This window comes from Myotis davidii, unplaced genomic scaffold (assembly GCF_000327345.1).
Source record: "Myotis davidii unplaced genomic scaffold, ASM32734v1 scaffold684, whole genome shotgun sequence".
In the NCBI taxonomy this organism is placed as follows: Eukaryota; Metazoa; Chordata; class Mammalia; order Chiroptera; family Vespertilionidae; genus Myotis; species Myotis davidii.
In genome coordinates this window covers 388,424-407,545 of record NW_006295564.1, presented here as the reverse complement: position 1 = coordinate 407,545, position 19,122 = coordinate 388,424, and the positions used below count along the sequence as shown (strand labels likewise).

The 19,122-nt window shown below is 37.0% G+C and overlaps 1 pseudogene; it reads left to right on the top strand.

The window, feature by feature from the left end:
* Nucleotides 1–13,581: 13,581 nt before the first annotated feature.
* Nucleotides 13,582–18,759, top strand: LOC102765621 (annotated as a pseudogene).
* Nucleotides 18,760–19,122: the final 363 nt, after the last annotated feature.

Here is a 19,122-nt window from a genome sequence, read left to right as displayed (position 1 = left end):
TTATAGAGTTCTCTGGATGTTTGCAATAATCTAGTTAATTGCATGAAAGACCTCACTTTTTCATGGAACATCCTTTTTCACATTCAGCTATATTCTAACTTAAATTTTTAACAAAAAAAACCCGAGTAATCAGTAAGTGAGGGAAACTCACTATGTGGCAGATACTATGTAAGGTCCTTTTATATTTCATTTAAGACATGTTACAAACCCAGTTATTTTTATTTTGCACATGAAGAAGCAAGGGCCACAAGATTCAATGACTTGCCCAACTTTTCACAGCTAACAGTGGTGGGGGCAAGCTGCAATTCAGGTTTTTTATTCTAAGACTAGAGGCCCAGTGCACAAAATTTGTGCATGTATAGCATCCCTTTTGGCTGCCGGCCACGGGCCTGGGCCTCCCTTCCCTCTGGCTGCCTGCTGCCGGCTGGTGCAGGCCAGCCAGGGGATAGGGCCTTGGGCAGTTCCAGCTGGCCCCACCCCCTGGTCGAACTCCCAGTCAAGGGGACAATTTGCATATTAGACTTTTATTATATAGGATCAGTTTTTCAGAGCCATTACAGCTGCTTCTCTGAAGAGAAAGAGACTGGTAGGTAGAACATGATAGATTTAAGACAGAAAAATGGGTATAATTTGCAAGCACTTGGAGTGGGTAGTGGATGGTTTTAAAATTTGTTTTCTTTATTCAGTAAATATTTATTAAATGTTTGTTATGTACTAGACCCAGGATAAGAACTGAGGAAACACTGACACTTGCCCTTTTGTAGTGTTTAGGGGGAAGCCAACAAACAGATAATTATAGCACAGTATGCTCTATCATTGCATTTACTACATTGTATATTATGGTAATATGGGAACACAGAGAAGGCAAAAGTCACGGGGTGTAGAGGGGAAGACCCTTCCTGAAGGAACTGACATTTCAGTTGTGTCTTATAGGCTACACCAGCCAACTGGAAGGCATAGAAGAGGAGTATTCCAAACAGAGGAGCAGCATGAACCAAAGCGTGGTATTTACATTAAATAGTACCATTTAGCTCTAATACTAAAGCAAAAAATTTAGAAAATAATTGTGTTGAGTTCAAAGTGAAGAGACAGGGTCACTATTTTCTCATCAACCCTTAACTACAACCTAAAAAGATTAGTTTAATAATGCTAAATCTCAAGGACATTTAATTATATGACAAACTCAACCATTAAAATTATAGTGAAGAACCTGGGAGGGGAAGGAAAATAAGAAAACTGACCTTTATTGAATAGCATTCATGTTATCTCAGTACTTCACATTAACTCTGTGATATTAATAGTAATGGATCTGTGTTAGGATAGCATTTAAAAACATTAAGGAGCTTGCCCATAGCAAGCTGGGGAATGGTAGAGCCACAGTTGAGGCTCTAGTGACCATAAAACCTGTACTGTCTTTATGCCTTTGTAGGCGAGGAAAAGGTATCTTCTCTCCCGCCATTCCTAGTTCTCATCTGGGGCTCCTGTAACAAGGCAGATTAACAAGAGAAAAATCATACAAGTCTATTTTATATAAATTTTATATGACATGGGAGCCTTCCTAAGAAAATGAAGACCCAAAGAAGTGATGAAATCCGAGTGATTTTTATGATAGGTGTGATGAAGAGTGGACAGTTGTGGAAAGTGTGATAGGACAAAATTACTATACGCTGAGTGCGGTAAACTGGGGAAACTTAGTAAGGCCTGTTTATTCAAATTCCTCTCTGTGTCCCTCTGTCTTCAGAGATAAGGATGCTCCTTTCTTCCAAGTATGCAGAGGGCACTGCTCATGTGAGGGTCTTATGACCTGCTTCAAGGGAAGGTCAGAAAGTTCTTCCTGTACATGCTGTTTCTCAAATTCCTTCAACTTAAAATATTCAGTATGCCAGTGGGCCATATTTTGAGGTAGTGTGATCTGAACCCTGTCACTTTCTTCCTTCATAGTAGTCAAAAGTTAAGCATCACAAAGACTATACACTATAACTTCCTTATGACTTACTTGCCTACTCCTCATCATCTCATATATAGATTAAAAACTAAATTCCTAACTCTGTCTCAGCCTTACCACCAGCACTACTTTGCAAAGCACTTACGTTATTCTCCTAAACAGAACTAGTCACGTCACTTATTCAAAAAACCTTAACTGCCTTCCAATTGCCTTCATAATAAAGTTCACTTCTCTCTCTCCCTCTCTCTCTCTCTCACATTAATAAAAATATTGTTAAAAATTGAATTTATTTCAGTGTACTTTAAAGGCAAATTCATACTAAAAGTAATGAGCCTGTATCATTAAGAAAGTATGGTGACCTGGCCAGTGTGGCTCAGTGATTGAGTGTCAACCTATGAACCAGAAGGTCATGGTTCGATTCCCTGTCAGGACACATGCCCAGGTTGCGGGCTCGATTCCCAGTGTGGGCATGTAAGAGGCACCCCATCAGTGATGCTTTCTTATCATTGATGTTTCTATCTCTCTCTTCTTCTCCTTTCCTCTGAAATCAATAAAAACTTATTTTTTTAAAAAAGAAAGAAAGCATGGGGGCATAAGAATAGATATATAGATCAATGGAAAAGAATTGAGTGTCCAAAAATAAACCCATATGTCCATGGTCAACTGAATTTTGATAAGAATGCCAAGACTAGGAAAATATAATCTCTTCCACAAATGGTAATGGGACAAGTGGATAGCCACATGCAAAAGAATGATGTTGGGCTCCTATCTCAAACCATATACAGAAATTAACTGAAAATGGATCATAGACCTAAATGTAAACTATAAAACTCTTAGAAGAAAAATTTAAGTGTCAATCTTTATGATCTTGGATTTGGCAATAGATTCTTAGATATGACACCAAAAGCCCAGGCAACAAAAGAAAGAATAGATCAATTGGACCTCACTGAGCTTAAAAATTTGTACATGAAAGAACACTATCAAGGTAATGAAAAGACAATCTAAAGAATGGGAGATAATATTTACAAATCATATATCTGATAAAGGTCTAGTATCTAGATTCTAGACTATGTAAAGAATTGTTACAACTCAACAACAAAAATATAGACAATACAATTAAAAAATGGGCAAAGGACGTGAATAGGCAATGGCCAAAAAGCACATGAAAAGGTGTTCAACATCGTTTATTATTAGGGAAATGCAAAACAAAAACCACAATGAAATATCACTTCACATCCACCAGGGTGGCTATAAATTTTGTTGTTAATCCTCACCCAAGGATATTTTTTCCATTGAAAAAAATTTTTTTTACGAGAGTGGAAAGGAAGGGGAGAGACAAAGAGAAAGAAACATGGATGTGAGAGAGACACATCAATTGTTGCCTATCTTAGGTTCCCCGACTGGGACAGGGGAGCCTGCACTAAGGTACGTGCCCTTGACCAGAATTGAATCCAGGACCCTTCAGTCCCAGGGCTGACACTCTATCCACTGAGCCAAACTGCCAGGGCTATAACAATTTTTTAAAAAGGAAAATAACAAATGTTGGTAAGGGTGTAGAATAATTGAAACCCTTGTGCATAGCTAATGTTAATACAAAATGGTGTAGTTGATGTGATAAGCAGTTTAGTGGTTCTTCAGAAAGTTATAGAATTACCATATGACCCAACAATTCCACTCCCACCTATACATTCAAGAATTGAAAACATGTATTCTTACAAAACATGTACTCTTACAAAATGTTCATAGCAACACTATTCATAATAGTAAAAAGGTGAAAATTCACTCATCAGTTGATAGATATTTGGGTCTCATTATGCTCTGTATATTTTTCTGTTACAAATGATAATACAGAATTTAAGCTATAAGATATAAAGCATTCAAAGAAAATCATATTTAAAAGGTACAGTAATGCCCTGGTTTGGCTCAGTGGATAGGGCATTGGCCTGCGGTTTGATTTCGGTCAAGGGCACGTACCTCGGTTGCAGGCTCTCTCTTCCACTCTCTCTAAAAATCAATGGAAAAATATCCTCAGGTGAGGATTAAAAAAAAAAAAGGTACATTAACCCAAATTTTTTCTTTAATTACATTTCAATTTCTAGGGACATTAGCCATATACGTAATACAAGCATTTTATAAAAATTAACACTATTGAGAAATGCAAGTAGATTCAAAATATCTAGATAATTTGGGAATAAAATTATGTAGATAACCGTATAAAGTCAAAAGTATGGTTTTAATCATAATCATACTTAATATCTACACATGGCTCTGTATGTTTATGTCTTTTTAAAAAAGTTATTAAATTTATTGGGGTGACATTTACATTTTTAGATGAGAACTTGCCACAGTTGTATGCTTAACCTTCACCCATATTTGCTTTGAGACACTAATTTTATCAGGAGGTGAACTTTGCTGTTTGATGGTTTTATACATCATTCAGGCACCCCTACACTTCACCCTAGTCTGGCTACTTTTCATCTCTTGTGCACATGACAGAAGCAACCTCTGCTTTGACTCAGGAAAGGCATTTGTTCTGGGCTGGAGTCTTTGATCTCCTCTCCCACTCTGCCTCTTTTGTGCGCACGTTGTTATCTACAAGAACTCAAGGATGGACAAGAGGTTTGGCTCCAATTAGTATCCTCTGGCACCCGAGCCATTAGGTTGACAATTCATTTACACATCTTTCTGAGTTACTCATGATTTGACTCAATGACATTATTTTCCTGGGTGGTATTTTTTGTTGTTGAACTTTATGCTTAAATATGGGTTCTTATTTTTCTCTGTGAATCATTATGTCAACATAGGTGTGGTTGGTTAGGTAAACACAGAGGAGATAAATGAGCTAAAATGAACTTGTAAAAGCATTCTATTTTCAGTGCTTATGGTAATGACTGGCATATTTGCAATGTTTCTTTCTGGCTTCTTTTCACAGTGAGTATTGATTGAGTCTGAAAGTAAAAATAAAAAATAAAAAAAAATTTAAGAAATGGAGATAGATAGAGATAGGCAGGGAATGTTTCCCAGCAAGAGCTCAAGCCATCTAAAAAAGTTAGCCTTGAGTAACAAAAATGCACATAAAACACTTAAAACAAAGATACCTAATAGTTCTCTGGTAGAATTAATCACCATAACTTTGTAATACCTTCTAACGTGTGCTTCTTCTTTGAACTTTCACTCGAAATGAAACCTGTGTTAATTAGCATGCAGTTTCTTGTCTTGGAGAGCAACATGTTTAAAAACCAGATAAAGAAGTCAATGTTTATGTTAATCTAGGGTATTTGAAACTTCTTTTATCTTTAAAATATTCAACTTTCCAGCTCTATAGAAAAATAGGTGTTTGTTAAAGTATTTTTAGCTTGTTTTTGCTTCATTTTCATTATTGGATTTCATAGAGACAATAGTTTCTAGTAATAACTGCAGTGAAAAGAAGTTCAAGGCAAATTGAAAATATTTTTTGAATGAGCTCAAACAATTTACAATTTATATAGAATACAGTTCTCTTTTATTCATAGGTAATATTGTTTGGTCATTGTTAACATGTTAGGTACAAGATCAATGATTTCTGCTTGATAATACCTTGCACTTTAAAGTGTATTTAGTGTTTATTATCTGGTTTTAATGTGGTGGAGTCATAATACATAAAAGGGAATATTCACTAGGCCCATCTTTTGGGTTACACCCATTAACACAAAAGTTGTAATGTTTTCCAAAATGCCTTCATTTAATTGCCAGTTATGCTGAACTTTTCACAAGTTGCATCAATGATGAGTCACTTCAATTAAAATCCACCAATGTGTACAGTAGAACAAAAGAGAGGTACAAAAGAAGTTTCAGTCCCTAGATAAAAGTGGAATTTTCAAAAGGTACAGAGAAATAACCTTTTGTCAACTTTCCATCCCATAGAAGAGCTGTAAGAAAGATACGAAAGAGTCTAGTGCCCTATAAACATTAATAGAAAACTAATATTTCAGCAGGTGTGTAAGTTGCTCTTTAAGTTGAACATGGTAATCCTTTGATCATGTCCCTGAAAAGTTTTTCTTTCCCAGATATGTTGCAGCAACTTTTCTTAAAGGTATAGCTTCCTTTTCTGGAAATTCTTGATATTATTATTAGTTTTTGTTTTTTAAAAAAACTTTCATCAAAGTAATTTGGAAATTTAATTATTGGCCATTCTGAGAATATGTTTTACTTTTAGAATTTCTCATATTTAGATGAATTAATCACTTCTGGTCATAGCTATGTCACTCACTGATACTGGCTTTATTATAGTAAGAATTATACTTTCCTTATAAGATCACACTATATTAACATAATAAAGGTTCACTAATCAAGTATTTATAGTATGTCTACTACATATTCAGGAATGAACTAGATACTGTTAGATAAATATAAGAAAAAGTTACTGTCTTCAGAGAAGTTACAGTCTAATTGAGGAAATGACATAAACATATTAATATAGTATGTGTAGGACTCAAGATATGGGTGATACCAGGTAAACTGTCAACAATTAGAAAAGTAATTTAAAAAAGCAAAACTATAAAATTGGTGCTATATTAACGTGCTTTGATAGTATCATTACTATAAAATGTTTTGACTGAACATTTGCCAGTCTCATTTTTTCCCAAGTTTTGTCAATACCCAATAGATGCAGCCTAAGGACAATCCTTTCCACTCTGCTTCTCATACTCTAGTTCAGACCTGCTTCATATCTTGCCTTCTAGCCAGGTTTCCTGCCTCTCACTAATCTTACCCTCTAAACCCATCATACATATTGCATCCACAACAGCCTGCCTACAACTTCCTGCTTAAAACTTCATTGCCAACCAAATAAAGTCCGAGTTCTTTAATGTGCATGTAAGACCTCTGGCCCGTCATTGCTCAATATTAGTTTCTACATCCCTCCATCTAGAATTTTATGCTCTGCTAATATGATTTTTTTAAATTGTAACATATACACACATGCTATTTCATACCCCTACTGCATTTTTCTCATTGTTTCCTCTACGTGGATTGTCCTTCCCATGAATCTTTGGTTGGCTAATTCGTACTCATCTTTTAGGACCCCAATTGAGGCATCATTATCTCTTGAGGTCCTTGGTTGTACTTTAAAAAGTCCCTTTCTCACCTAGCTGGCATGGCTCAGTGGATTGAGCATCGTCCCATGCACCAAGAGGTTGCTGGTTCGATTCCCAGTATGGTATGTCTGGTTATGGGCTTGATTCCCAGGAGGGGGCCTGCAGAAGGCAGCCGAGATGTTAGAAACATTTTCTCTCCCTCTACCCCCCTCTCAAATAAAAATATTTAAAAATAAAAAATTTTAAGTCCCTTTTTCCCTGACCCCATAATGGTCTCTGCAAATCTCTATTCAGCATATTATATTGAAATCATTTCTGTTACATATAGAGCAATGTCATTTTATGCCACCAGTGCCTAACACTAAACTTACTGCATACATTTGTATGTTTTCTGGAGTAAACATAATAGTTTATAAGAGTTTAGTAGGTGGGTTTTTTTTTCTTATTTATAACTTTATTACTTTGTAGGTAATTGCCCTTAGGCAAATGAGTTGCCTCTTTGAAATGGCTTTTTACATCTTTAAAATGAAGATAATAATTGCTAATATTTATTAAATATCAGCTATGTTACAGGTATTCTTCTAAGTACTTTGCATATGTACACATAATGCTATGAGGTAGATACTATTATCATCCCTATTTTGCAGATCAGAAAATTGAAGCTTTAGAAAAGAAATTTAACCATTTGGCATAGTTAGTAAGTGGGGAAGCTAGACTTCTAGCCTAAGCAGTCTGGTTCCAGAATCCATACTTTTAACAACACTATGGTGCATTACAGGAGCAAGGTTATTAGGAGGAGCCAGTGAGATGCCAGTGAGAACACTTTCAAAGCACAGAATTATAACTACTGTTTGGGGCACTAGTATGTGTTGTGCATAGTGCAATTTACACATATTAACTTAATCCTAGATGCTGTTGTAATCTCCACTGAAGATAAGACAATCAAGGCAAAGAAAAATTGTACAGTAGTAGGTGGTAGCACCTGAATTCAAGCATAGCAGTCTGTATCTGTAGCCAGCATGCTTACCCACAATGCTATGCTGCCTCTCAAATATTAATTATTATAAATATAGTTTCTGTGTGTTCCCTGCAGGTGAATTTTGCCACATAAATCTTAGCACTTGCACTGCATGTATCAGAAACTATATGTTTTAAACAGTGGGTTTATTCCATTTGGCAGCAAAAGGAAGTGTTATATGAGGACTTTCAGAATTGACACCTAGAAATATCGCACTTGCCTCCTTAATGGGCATGTATTTAACCCCTTCCCCCAAAATTTTTTTGTTAAAAACGTTTCTTTTTCAGACTAATTTTTTTATTTTGGTTCTATATAGTATTTTTGATGCTGGTTATGAAAACAGTTTGTAACTCGTCTTCCTATAAACCATATTTTTTTACCATATTTTCTTAGTATACTCGTCGACGACTGAAAAAGAACATTTTGTGAAAACGAGTATACACGTTTCTGCCGGGGAAGGGGTTAAAGATAGAATCACACATATAGTACATGTGTTTACACATATGTTGCAAGTAAAGGAAATCAATGAAAAATTCAATCATGATTTAGAAAGCAGTGTCCAGTTTATTATTATCTAATTCATACTTCCTTAAAAAGATATACCAGAGTTATATCCTCTTCTGAAGAATTATTGCATATGAAATAACCAGAGACTTTTAAAAAATAAAATCATCTGTTTCGTTGAAATGGGAAGATAGGAGCTCCAAACACCCTGACTTTGGTGGGTTTATGTGAGAAAATAGAATCACTTCATTTTAGTGCTTGTTTTTATTTTTTAATTTCCTTTTATAAAAGTTGTTTGACCTTTGTGGAATGCAAAAGGACTGGAAAAAGTAACCCAGTGCTTCCCCCCATCTCTCTAGAACCATCTTCTCCAAAGGATCCCTAGACCAGACCACCTGCTTTAGTATAGCTCAGCCGTATTCTGATGGATAGGCTTATACCTTCCAACAACAGAAATGCTACATGAGAGACCATAGCCACTATGGCATAATATGGGATGTTTACCCCACAGCCTGCTCTGTGCTGCATATGAAGTTCCTTTTCACAGCTGTTTGTTTCTGTTGGACTGTATGTGTTAAAAATAATATAAGGTCAAATTCCATAGGAAAGCATGGTTCTGATCGACTTTCCAGTTCCAAACTCTGGACCCACACCAGTAGGATCTGGGAACGTGTCAGGGATAGTATGCCTTACATTGCAGCACTCGAAAGTGACTACTTAGGTTGATTAACTCATGGTGCGGATAGGTTTGAAAAGATATTTGAACCTGGCTCATTAAGCAGTCAGATAAAGCAAAAAAGTGAGTGAAATATATGCCACCTCTCTGGAAGGGAGATAAAAGAATATACTGGGGAAAATGGAAATAAGTAAGTTAATGTGCTGGAGCCATAGGGAGGAAAGTTACCTCCATTGTATGCCTCATGTTGTTTAAAAATAGAAGTGAGAGTGTTTAAATGTGATTTGAGTTAGACTGAGAGTCCAAGCCTTAAGTATATGTATATAGCTATATAATTTCTGGTGCGATTTATTATAGGCTTCCTATTTGCCCACATTCTCCACAATGTTTATATGAGCTCCTCTCCCTTTTATCTGCAAATTTATTTATCAGTTGTACTGAGATTAGACATATTACTTTGAATCCATTATTTGTTCAGAAAGTATTTGTCAACTACCTACTTTTGCATTGCCAAAATTTTATCAATATTAATTCATTTTTCTAAAATGTTAATAAATAAAAATATTCACTACCATAATTTTTATAGCATTTTGCAGCCTACAAAACACTGTCACAATCACCATTTCTTTAAATTTTCCAAAATTTATGAAGCGGATATTATTAATCTCAACTTTAAAAATATATATGTATATTTTTATTGATTTCAGAGAGGAAGAGAGAGAGAGAGAGAGCGAGAGAGAGAAACATCAATGATGAGAGAGAATCATTGATTGGCTGCCTCCTGCACACCCCACACTGGGGATTGAGCCCATAACCTGGGCATGTGCCCTGACTGGGAATTGAACTGTGACCTCCTGGTTCATAGGTCGATGCTCAACCACTGAGCCATGCTGGCCGGGCTAATGTCAACTTTTAAGGGCTTTCTTAGATTCTCAACTAACTTTAATTAAGAATGCTTTTGCCGAACCGGTTTGGCTCAGTGGATAGAGCGTCGGCCTGTGGACTGAAGGGTCCCAGGTTCGATTCCGGTCAAGGGCATGTACCTTGGTTGCGGGAACATCCCTACTGGGGGGCGTGCAGGAGGCAGCTGATCGATGTTTCTCTCTCATCGATGTTTCTAGCTCTCTATCCCTCTCCCTTCTTCTCTGTAAAAATTCAATAAAATATATTTTAAAAAAAGAATGCTTTTGTTTAATCATGTCAATTTATACAATTTAGGATCTCTAAGGGACCTTAAAGATCTAGTCCCACTCCTTCTCTTACAGATAAGTAAATGATATCTGGACAGGTGAAGTGACTTCTCTATCACATATTCTTAATAAATGGCAGAGTCTAAACTGCCATAGAATCTTCTGAGTCCTACCTTAGTGTTCTAGCCATTATCTACATTGTCTTTTTTTTGGTCTAAGACAAAAAAGTGTGAGTATCCTAATTTTTGAGAAAGGGAGTCAAATACATAGTGATGGAAGAAGATTTGACGTTGGGTGGTGGGTGTACAAAGCAATATTCAGATGATGTATCATTAACTAAACACTTGAAACTATATAATTGTATTAACCAATGTCACTGTAATATATGTAATTGAAAAATCCTATCTTTTCATTTTTGGGAAGTGTTATTTCTGACAGTTTTGTAAATCTCATTCTTGACATAGTCCTCTTTCTGGATTTGCATTCTCTTTTTCTCCTTTTACTATCTGAAGTGGAACTTATGCATACCTATCCTGTGTGCAAGAACTTTTTCTACTCAATTTCCTCTGTCTCTAGATTTTATCTATCTAGTTTATTAACCCTGTTTTCTTTTCTTTTTCCCAAATCTAGTTTCTTGGCTTTTAGTTCTTGTTTCAATAATCAGTTAGTTGGGTAGTTTTACAGCATTTACCCAAAGGTCTGCTGAGAGACCTGGGTGATATGATACATGGGTACTCTTCTTTTGCTGAGAACTCAGTTTTAAACTGGAATGAATTCTTAGAGATAATTGGTCTAATTCATTGTTTTTCAGATGAGGAAAATGAGCTTTGGTGAAAAGAAATTTGCCTAATGTATATAGCTTGGCTCCAAATCCAGGATTCTAACCATGGTCTTTCTACTACTTGTATTGCTTATTGAATAGAAATAAGATCTCTGAAGAAGGGCAAGGACGTTGAAAGTACAGAGAAGAGAAAGCAAGGAGTTTATGCTAATGAGGTCAAACTTGATAATCCTAAACTGGTTAACAATTTAAACAATTTGAGGATTCCATTTATAAAAATTCACCTTAATTTGCAACTAAATCTGGAGAGGTCTTCTGAAGAGCCTAGCACACCTTATTTTTCTAATCTACTTTCTCAAATCATTAGAAGTATAATCATATTTTTCTCAAGGAAAATGATCTTAGTGTGACAACTCCTAGTACTTTATGCCATTTTGTCTTTAAATATAAACCCTATTATTTTTTCATGGCACATTATAGGGAAATACTGGTAGTGTCTCAGCTGAAATTAGTTGAATTAGACATAGTGTGTAAACCCTTTATAATTTATTAAGATTTGAGCATAGAGGCTGATTTGGGTAAGATTTGGTTCTGTGAGACAGAGTCTTTGCATTGATTTAGGATACCTCAATTCAGACTGAAACTTTCCAGACTTGAGAGTGTTCACATTTTCATAGCTTAATTGTAAATCATCTTTCATTAGAAGATTTAAAGACAAGCTAAAGAACTAAATCTTTTCAGTCACCTTCCTAACTAGGAAAAGCCTTCATTTCAGAGGAGCCGTATGGTTCTTTCCAACGGGTTAGAACAAACAGTTTGATAATGTTCACATAGGACAAATACTATCACAAAGAAAACAACGTTTTCCTCCAAGAGTTAAATGTGAAATTAGGTGTCATTATAGGGCTTTTGGAAGACGTTTGAGAGCAGTCTAGCCCCAGCAGGCCAAACCGCTCAACTGTAATGGGCAGCAAATCAAAACCAGAGTGGTAGGCTTGTTGTTCTCCTATTTGTTTTGCTTCATTCTGCTTGATTATTTTGGCAAAGTTAAGCTGAAACGGCAGTGCTCTGAAGTTCTGTGAATTTAAGCTTTTAATTAGGTAAAAGCGTCCTTTGCAGCTCTTGCTGAGTGCTCATTTTGTGTTTGAATGCTTTACTCCCTACACTGGTGTGCTTTGAAAGTTGTACTCTGAGCTGACTCTCTCCAGCAGTCACGAAAACCCTCATGGATCTTTTCCGAGTTCTTTCCGCTTGGATGTTGTTGCTCTATAGGTGCCTAATGCATTTGAACATCTCTGGGATTTTCTGTACATTTGCACTGTTAAAGAAAAACTAAATTCTGCTTAAAGTTAACTCCGATGAAAGATTTTCCATTTTAAATTACTTTTAAATTTAAAAAATTTAATTAGCACTGCCTGTAAATGGTAGATTTTTCTCAGAAGAAATTATTTTCTACTTTACTGTTTCACTAATATTTTCTCAAATGTTGAACTGATTTGCACATGGCTTTATGTCTGTGGTTTTAGCTAAAAATGGAACATAGGAGAAAAATAATTATCAAAAAATGGTACAAGACTGGCTGTGTGGGTTTTTTTAAAGATAAAATTTAAAGTCTTTAAATTAATATATTTAATTTGGATTTTAAAAAAACACCTTTAAATAATACTCTCCATACTAGGACTTTAAAAGATTAAAGTCTGCCTTATAAAGAGTTTATTTAAACAATGTAAGGATCATGAGGGAAAATTGATCAGAATCAACTAGGTTAAGTGTATGTGCAGAAACAAAGGTCACTTTTAGTGGTTTTGGCGTAGTTAAGAGAAATCTCTAAATTGGCTTCCTTCTGAAATAGGAAATCTATTGCTTATGATTTAGTAACCACACTTAGAGGACAATCCTGGCTTTCAATTAGAATCTAGTCTGCTTTTTACCTGGAATATAACACTTAACTACATTATAGAAAAAGCACCTTTATGAAAATGAATCCTAAATTATTTGTGTCAAAAAAATTGTAAGAATGTTTAAAGAAAAAAAAATTGTTACCCACAGACAGTCTTATCACACTTACTTATGTGAAACAGGTGTCTGTACTGATTTGGGGGCTTTGGTTTTATTTTTGTCAGTGTTTAATTCCCTGCCATGCAGGTGAACTTCTTGTGGAGGGATTAATGTGATTAAGTGGCAAAGCAACAAACAAGGTTGTCTGGTGCGCATCTTCCCTCTTTAGCCGACTAATCACCTTTGGATTCTGGGCTTTGACAATGAGTGAATCCCTTACACATTTATCAGTCTAAGCATTTGATCTGCACGTGACTGCATTAGTTAAAGGGGAAGTCTAAGATAAAAGTTACAATTTGGATTTAGAAAGACATTTTCTAACCCTAAATTGGAAATGGGTTTCTCAGCTGATGTAAGCATCTTTCCCCCTGTTTATGTTGACAGTACAATCTGGTGCAAGTACTTCAGCTTCGGTGGGAAGCACCGCACTGCTGTCAAGATTGAAAGCCTCAAGAAAGATAAACTAGTCAAGATCATACCTTCTCATAGCAATGAGGTTACTTTGAATGCAGAATCTTTTTTTCTGAGAAGCAAAATGTTCACAGTGAAGGCTTGAGGCTTATAGAAACTCCTTCTGACACCAGTACTATAGTCGGCATATCTCTCACTTGTCCTTGACTTGACACACAATTTGAGGGATTGGAGGTGATTAATAGCTTACTCTCTCTACAGGGTGATGATTACCTCCCTGCAGGTACTATCATCCTCGCGTATTAGTGGTAGTAATGACTGGGATTTATGTAACACCATCTTAAGGAAGATTGCAAAGTATTGTATGCTTATTATCTTTTCCCTTTGAGGTGCGTGCCAGAATTGTTATTTAGAACATTCTGGTGGGGAAACCGAAGCACTGTATGTAGGGGACTTGTCCTAGGTCCCACTGATAGGCAGGGACAGAAGCAAGACCCTTGATCTCTTGATTGCTAACCCATTATTTCTTCAACCCAATTGCTGCTCCCTCTTCATTTTCAAAATGAATAGGAACCATTAGCTTTCACATTTCACCCCACGCATTGAAAACAACAAAATCCCCTGGCTCTATGAAAATACATTTGTGCACTAGCTTGAATTTGTATTTTAGCATATGGTTCTCTGCATATGGTTTGAGATTCCCTTTTAACAACAACAACAACAAAAATTATGATGGGATGACCTAACTATGAGTCCTCAAGCTGAGGCATGAGAGCTATTGAACTTTCTTTGTATAGAGCAGTGGTGGCGAACCTTTTGAGCTCAGTGTGTCAGCATTTTGAAAAACCCTAACTTAACTCTGGTGCCGTGTCACATATAGAAATTTTTTGATATTTGCAACCATAGTAAAACAAAGACTTATATTTTTGATATTTATTTTATATATTTAAATGCCATTTAAACAAAGAAAAATCAACCAAAAAAATGAGTTCGCGTGTCATAGATTTGCCATCACTGGTATAGAGTGACTAAATGCACACGTTGCCTGTTGGGAACTTGAGTACACAGTGCCAGTGATAGTATGAACCTCCTCGGCATTTGGGGTTTCTGTTTTTCTTGTTTCAAACTTCCGTAGGCTTTTCTCCCTCATCAATCCCTGTACCAAATAACATGCTCACATGTGACCATAGATGCTGACTAAAAACTCTTTGGTAATTCTAATGGATTTCTTATACAAAATGGGTTATGCCTTTGGTACTGTATGCGTACAACCAAACCCTCTAGTAGCTAGTTTCTTTTGACTGCATTTCTTGTGCTAAAAACACAATCTGATAAAGGGAAGAATTTGGTTTGACTCACTTTTGGCTTGAGAACATGATGTTGATTAAGGACTCCACCTAGGCATGTTTTTTAGACAGTTAAATAACTCTCACTTTGAAGTGATTATTGTGCTCTTTACAAAGAGAAGGAAAAGGAAGAGAAGGGAAATTTCGATATATTCGGCATTCATTTTGTGCTGGTCTCTGTCATATACTTTTCATAAATGCTAACATATTCAAACCTCATAAAACCCCTGTTTTAACACGGGAGAAAGTCAGAGAGGTTAAGTAACTTGAACAATAAACTAATAAATGGCAGAGCCCAAATTCAAACACTAGTGTGTCTGATATTTATTAGTCAAACTATACCTAGGGAAACCCTTGGGTCAGTTTAATAGCTATCAATGAATATCGTGGAAATAATGGAACTAAGGCTCCCTTAAAGGGAAAGCTGTATAAAGAACCATAACCATGCGTATACTAAATATAATCACAAAAGAAATCTTCCTTAACCCTATAGTTTGTGACATTTGAGAAAAGCTTCTCTCCAAACAAATAAACAAACAACACTTTAAAAGTAATTGAACTGTTTAAAAATCTTTTGAGATAACTGTCAGGAAATCTGAGGGAAAATGTGTATCCTATGCTCAGTTGCTTGGCAAACTCAAACATCTTTTGGATTCAGACTTTGTGGAGGAGTCAATTGTAGGAGAATCTGGTGCTTTCAGTCAACATATCAGCATTTAGGTAGATTACGTAAAGGAAAAATTATCTGGAAAAGGGAATATTTCTATTGACCAGTTTGCATTTCTAAGCCCTCCATCTCAGATGAGCTCTTTTTTCTAGAGGCGGGGGTTGGAGAGAAAGAAACACTCTCTTCCCTTTCTAAAAGGATTTGAGCATAGACTGGGAGAATTTGGAGTATAGTTTATTCCAACTCGTAGCATCAATGGATTTAAATTGCATAAACATTAAATTTGCTGTGTAATTGTTTCTCAAAACCCCCCCACAAAAAACCACAGTAGTATTCAGCCCGAATGCAGACTCAGGCCAGAAGACAGTACTAGAATTCGGGGCACCTGGAGGTGAAGAAGTATTCCAGGAGGTGGGAGGAGATCTGGATTCTACCCTACTAGCATTTCTATTTAGGCTCCAGTAACACAACTAGCCTTGTGCCTCTGAAAATACTATCTGAACTCTGGGTAGGCTGTGGATTGCCGGTGCCTGGGTGACGTTTTACTGAATGCTTAATCCTAATGTTGAAGCTATTCATATTCTCAACAGTAGAGGTCCTCAGTACCATAGTTCTTCAACAAAGATGTTGAAAAATTATCCCATCCTTGAATTATTTGGCCTTCATGGCCATTTGTGGAACTTAGTCATTTTATGGATACAATTGTCTATTAATAAATCATTAATAAATGAAAAAAATTTAGTCTTTATCTGATCTTGGCTTAAAATGTTACAGTCTTGTGTAATGCCATAATAATGAGTTAACTCAATAGTGGGATATCTGACATTATCCTAACTCCTCTCAATTCCTTATTCTCCATAGCTAAGCAATCACTAAATCTTATCAGTTCTACCTCCTGTATATTGATTGTGCCATTTCCCATCTCTTTAGTCCCCATGGCCCTAGTTTAGGCCTTTAACTGTTGTAACTGTCTTCTACCTAATCTATTTCCAATAATAAATCCTCCTAAACCATTCCCTGACTATTTTTAAAAATTACCTTTCTAAAATGCCATTTCCCTGCTTAATACTTTCAGTGGTTTATCATCATAACTCAATAAAGCCCAACTTTTTAAAAAATATATTTTATTAATATTTTACAGAGAGGAAGGGAGAAAGATAGAGAGTTAGAAACATCGATAAGAGAGAAACATCCATCAGTTGCCTCCTGCACACCTCCTACTGGGGATGTGCCCACAACCAAGGTACATGCCCTTGACCGGAATCGAACCTGGGACCTTTCAGTCCACAGGCCAACACTCTATTTACTGAGCCAAACCAGTCAGGGCAAGCCCAACTTTTCTTAGCATAGCCTGCAAGTTCTTTTATAACCTTGTCTCTACCCCTTCAGCTTTATTGCTTCCTTCTCCCTTCACCACAGCCTTCAAATCTATGTTCCAATCTACACTGAACTAGAACTCTACATAGACACCGAACTATTTCAACCTTTCTGTTTTTAGATGCTGTTTTTCTTTCTAATATTACTATTAATTCTTCTGTCTTCCCTTGTTTGCCTGTCAAGCACTTAACTCTTTCTTCACAACCCAGATCTACTGTCTTCTGCTTCTTTTTTTTTAAATATATTTTATTGATGTTTTACAGAGAGGAAGGGAGAGCCATAAAGAGTTAGAAACATCGATAAGCGAGAAACATCGACCAGCCGCCTCCTGCACACCCCCCACTGGGGATGTGCCTGCAGCCAAGGTACATGCCCTTGACCGGAATCGAACCTGGGACCCTTCAGTCTGTAGGCCAATGCTCTATCCACTGAGCCAAACCAGTTAGGGCTCTTCTGCTTCTTAAAACCTTTTCTGAACACCAGGCAAGGTTAGCTATTACCCTCTTTGTGTCAATACTATACTGTGTATACTTTCCCACTAACATATTTCTAATATTAGATTAGATATTTCTTCTGCTAGACCAGTGCTCTGGGGGGAGAGGGGCAATTTTGCCTATCAGGGGACATTTGACAATGTTTGGAGATGTTTTGATTGTCACAGAAGGGTAGAAGCCCTAGTGGGTAGAAGCCAGAGATACTGCTAAACAGCCTATAACAAAGAATTATTCAGTCAGAAATGTCAGTAATACCAAGGTTGAGGTTGATGAAGACTCAGATTTTGTGCCTGCCTGCTGGCTCTGTGGGGGAAGGGCTCAGTAAAAGAACAATGGCCTCTGCCAGCACTTCCGTCTGGGAGAAAGCTGCCCCTCCAGCTCTCAAACTGAAGCCAGACAATTCAGTTCCTCCTCATATGTCCCTGTGCCTTTCGAGCTGCTGCCCCAGCGCTGGAGCTCAGCAAATGAGTTCAAATCCATGGACCAAACAGAAGAATCCTGGACTAGCCCCTTTCCATCTCCACCTCCCAGTCCAAGAAGAAAAGGACATCAACGATGTCTTTCTTTTCCAGGATCTCTTGGAAACTGAGGTTCTAGAAGAGAGAGCCTCTGAAGAATGTGTTTTTCCTCTTGATAGAAAGAGCCCCAGCATCCAGTGCTAAAAAGTGTCACATGTCAATGAAAGGCCTGGGAACCATGGCCTGTGAGAACCCCAACAAGATGAGAAAGTACAAGAAAATTGTCCTAGACCTGCTGGTGCATGGATTGTATGATCCTGTGAGTTCTGAAGGCACCTGCATGAGCAGGACGACTCTGACCATCATCCTGGGCAAGATCCAAGGGAAAGGTTTGGGTTCTTCATAGACATCACTCTTCAGACCAGGACTCTACTAGAAGCCAACAATGACAGCCTGAGACACTCAGCCTTTGTCTCACTTGGGCAATTGGCTGCTTTTGCTGGGTGGAAATGGAAGAAAATTTTCATCAATCATATTAAGCAAACTCAAAATTCCCTCCTAATCCATTTACAGGATAGAAATCTCCAGGTTGCCAAGGCTTGCAAAACCACGTTTCGGGCCTGTTCTCCCTATCTGAGACAAAGGAGGGAACACAGCTTCCAGAGTGAAGAAGAGCAAAAGAACCTCAAGCTCTGCCTGCAGCTGAGCCACTATCACCCAGTGCTTCTGCAGTACTTCTACACAAATAAAATCCTGTAAACACAGAGCCGCAGGGAAATGCTTCCACATGAGCACACTGCGGGAGCGGGAGCGGGAGCGCTGCTAGTTCCCCTCTTCAAACTCTTCAGAAGCTTCTGCTTTCTTCTGGTGACTGTGATAGAAAAGGGGATGTCAGAAGAACAACTGATGGCAAAAATAATACTGCAGAATAGTATAATTATGTCCAAAGTAAATCTAAATTGCTTTCCCTATGTCAATGTCTCCCCATAAAAATTTGACGAGAAGGTATGTCCTTTCTTTAAAACATTTAAAGTCTATGTCGATTCAGTGCTTATTTCTCAGTTTTTTCCTTAAGTTCAATGCTGTCACTTATCTTTCAGTTTTAATTTTATTTTAATTTCT